This window comes from Poecilia formosa, unplaced genomic scaffold, assembly GCF_000485575.1.
Source record: "Poecilia formosa unplaced genomic scaffold, Poecilia_formosa-5.1.2 Scaffold142, whole genome shotgun sequence".
Classification (NCBI taxonomy): Eukaryota; Metazoa; Chordata; class Actinopteri; order Cyprinodontiformes; family Poeciliidae; genus Poecilia; species Poecilia formosa.
Genome location: NW_006800081.1, coordinates 1,423,285 through 1,427,708, shown reverse-complemented (window position 1 = coordinate 1,427,708; position 4,424 = coordinate 1,423,285).

The window sequence follows — 4,424 nt, the reverse complement described above, 5'->3', positions numbered from 1 at the left end:
GTTCTTCACAGAAAAAAATCCAGGAAATAAATAATAACACTATTAATGAAATAAATACCGTATTTTCCGGGCTATAAGCCGCAGACATCTCTGCCGCTCCAGGTTTTCCACAACGATGCAGCAGCAGCAGAGGGGGGCGGACACCCAAAGTTTGAGTCATAACAGGTCAATTGAATATCACATTTATTAGGGTTGAAAAAGAAAAAGTTGCCAAGTTTAGATTTAACTGAACTGATTGCGGTAGTTTACGAACGGTAACTGTAACAGTAAAAGTGCTGATCCTTCGTGTCTGCTACTAGCATGTGCTAAATGAAAATAGGCGCTTCCTTCTTCATCTTTAGATCTCAACGGCAGTTTGCATCCATTATTGTTGCACTACTGCCATCTATTGGATCCTAATATCTATACCTCAAATTCTCATAATGATCCCAGTATTATAAAAAAAAAATGAAAAATCTCAATGCAATTTAACTGATCAACAACATTCTCAAATTTCAATTCCCTATTAAAACCTAATTCTGTTTTAATAGGCGATTTCTTCTTTTATTTCCAATTTTGACTTCCAATGATTCACTTCTTGCTAAAGAGCCCCCTGGTGGTTGAAGAAACCACCAACGTGGATGCGGGCCGGATCCGGCCCGCGGACCGTAGTTTGGGGACCACTGCCTTAAACTCACAGAGCAACCTCACTGATATGCAGCACTGTTCAAAATGTTTTTATAAAATATATATTGGTATGTAGAGATCACAGAGGACTGAAAAGTGATTTTTGGGGATAATGTGCTGAGCTGGAGCAAATAAATCCGGTAGAAATCATCAAAATGTTTTTGTTCTTGTCATGTTTAAATGTTTAAATGCACATTTTAAATTCAGGTAAATATGATACGAGTAAAAATCTAAATGCAGTGTTTGAAAAAATTAAATAATAATAAAAGTAATTTATTAGGAAAATGTAACCAGAAATAACTGGCTTATGGAATATTTTTGCTCATTATTTTTCTTTAAAGATTTATTTTTGGACTGCCTGCTTAAGGAAAAGCCAAACCATCCATCCATTTTCTTACACCCTTGTCCCTTAGGGGGGTCAAGAGGGTTGCTAGTGCCTTTGCAACCTTTGAGCCTTTGCCTTCAACAACTCACACAAAACGCTGAGGCGGGTTGAGCTATAATGGAGCGTCGGATGGATAATTGTCAGATGTCAAACGTTGCAACCCGGGGCTGTGAAGATGTGTTGCACAAATAAAAACTTTGGCTTGAGGACTCGCTGCACCGCGCTCCAAAACACGGGAGTGACGCGCAGCCCGCAGCGTGATGTTGGGAAAACAATGACGAGATGTCTCTGTCCTCTTCAGGCTGCACCGGGGTTTGACATTTCTGTCCATAAATCTCTAATTGCCAAATCCCGCAGCTTAAAAAAGCGTTCATATGCCTACCCGGTGGATTTATGCACACAGGGAAAAAATCACATTGTGGCTTATTTACTCGCCCCATATGGCTTCGCGCGCTCTCCAGGGAAATTAACGGAAATAAGTTTTCATAATTAGGGTAACTGGTGACATCTTTAAGACGAAAATAAGCAAAGCGCAAACTCCTTAGCGTGGGATAAATATTTAATTGAGACAAAATTAGTCAAAAATATCTAAAATTAACCCTGTTAGTCACAGATAAAGACAGAGCATCTGCAAACAAAGCGCATAAGATTTTTATTCAATTTAATTACCTCCAATCCCACGGCAAATTTCTTATGTTTATAATGCGCAAAGATCCACAAGTAAATGTCGGAATTGGATTCGCTGTGAGATTCACACTGAAGATGTTCAGGGCCTACATACAATTTGTGATTTTGACATGCGGTGCAGATGGAGATCCAGCCTACCTGTGCGCTTCTGCGTCTCCAACGCTCAGGCGGTGATGGGACTGTTCACTCTCACTCCGCTTCTCCCCCGATCCTTGATACAAACACCACTTGTTATCCAAGTTTTCTCTATTTATCCTTAAATCTTCGTGCTCTAACATCCATACTGACATGCTCAGATTATTAATTTTGTTTAGTAACAAAATTAATCGGTAAGAAGAATCCATACGAAGATGGGAAAGCCTCTGCGCAGCGGGAACTCTGTCTATTTAAGTGGGGGAAACGTCACACTGCGTTTGCATGAAACAGTCCCGCCCACGGCTTGTTGTCGACACCTCCAACAGTTGGTTTAAATTCAATGACAATAAGTTCATTTCTTTCCTCTTCTTGGCGCATTTCAAACCCAACCACCAACTCAAATATATTCCTCTTGTACTGCTTTAGTCAGATCTAAATGGACGAGTCAGAGTCCTCCTGGAGGTGTTTGGGAAGAAAAGAGAAAAGATGGAGAATTGTGAGAACAGATTAGGCAGCATTAAGATTTGATGGTAGTAGTCTGAGCTCAAGTCATTAGTTTTATGTTGCGCCCGTCTCTCTCAATTCAGAGTTTGCTGCACATGTGGGCACAAAGAATGTGTTTTATTTTGGACTTGTAGAGAACTACAGAGACCCCAAAGATGGACATCTGATCTTACAGTTCCACTAACTTGATCAATCCAAATGTGTTTGCTGGTTTTGAAAAGTTTCTTCATCCATCCTCTATTTTTATTTTATTTTATTTTTTTTAATTTGACATAACCACATTCTGGGAGATCCAAAGTTGTCCCCAGACCAGGAGGGAAAAATAAAACCTCCAACAAGTCCCAGGTTCCTCTTGCCTCTTACTTATTCCTTTGAACGCAGAGCAGCCAGTTCCACTTTTGGCCTCGTGCTGGACTGCGGTCTCCTTATGTGAACTGTGCTCTACGGCATTGAGCTTGTTTCAAATACATTTCTTAGAGTATTCTAAAAGTTTAACGCCACCGTCGTATACATCTAACTTAAAATTATTATTATTATTTTTTAATACACTTAATGAATTCAGTTTTAAAAACTTAATAAATTCAGTTGGGTAAACTGAATGAATTGAATTAGATGATCATAATAAATTGAGTGGGTCAGACTTCATAACTTAGGTTGGATAAACTTAATTAAATTACTCACTACTAATCGAAGCAATTCAGTTAAGTTGGTTCAACTAATTCCTTTTTAGAGTGTAGGACTTGAGACTTGACTCAAGACTTCTGGGAAAAACTTTGAGATCTATTGGTTGATAACAAAATAGTCACTTGGTCTCACTTCTGGTATTTACCTTGCAAATGATTAACATGAACGTTTCGTCTGAGCAACACTTAATGCTACAGACTGAAAACTGAAGTTTTATGTTTTTTAATCTGCTCATGAGCTGTTCCTTCGACACCAGACACACAACAACTGGATCATTATGCAAAGCCTTCTGCACACACAGAAACACTTTCAACGTCTGCTGCTGCATTTATTTAAAAGAAAGGACCTTGGGTGTGAATTAATCATAACTTAAATCAGGTGAATCATTGTTTTGCTCACTGCATGTGTGTATACTAAGATTTTTCTACATTCAGAATTTCCAATTAGAGACATGACATGACAAATCTTTAGCTAAAATCAAAAGTAACATTGCATGCAACCACAGAGTTGGATGTTAGTGCGTCAATCTCACTTTTGAAATAGCTTAGTGTTATAAATATGTTCAGATTAGGATATTTACAGTATAGGTACATGACACCTCGATATGCCAGCCACTGTATGTCAAGATGGCAGCTAAAAGCATTTCAAGCATCACCTTGTTGGTGCTAACGTAGCATTTTGTTCTCATTTCCAACATAAAGCCCACATTCGAAGTTCTCTTTTTGCTCAATGCCAAGCTGATGAATGTAAAAATCTGAAGTTAATTTGATTTAACACCTGTAGATTTTGTAGATCAGAGTTAGTGGCTCAAAAAAGCAAATATTTTAAAAAAAGGGGGTCAGTTCCTGGACTGAAAATAATATAATAAAAAAGAATAGAATATAAAGCTTGAAGAAACAATACTCGAGTTGAATTGAATACAAGAATCTCTGCAGCAAACAAGGGTCGACAGTTCCATGTATGAAGCTATTACCCAAAAACTCTTCTAATAAAAACTGTTTTGTGGAGAGATGTACATTTTCAATTCCACGCTATTGCCTTTAGGGGGCAGTAAATACCCAGAAATGGATTTTTCAATCGATAATTGACTGGTTTATTTCAAACGGGTAGAAAATTAAAATGACACGCAGTTCACTTAATTAAATAAAGAGGGGGAAAAAAATCAATAGAGCGTTGAGTATCTTTGTAGTTTTTTTCTCCACTGCATTAGATAATGTGGGGCTTTTCATTGTATGATGCCTCTAATTTTAAATAAGAACATATCAGAGTAAGTTACATTTGGCTTTCTGTGCATATAACATACGTTTCTCCTCATATTAATATTGCTTTTATTTGCAGTGTGAACTATTGTAATATTATGATA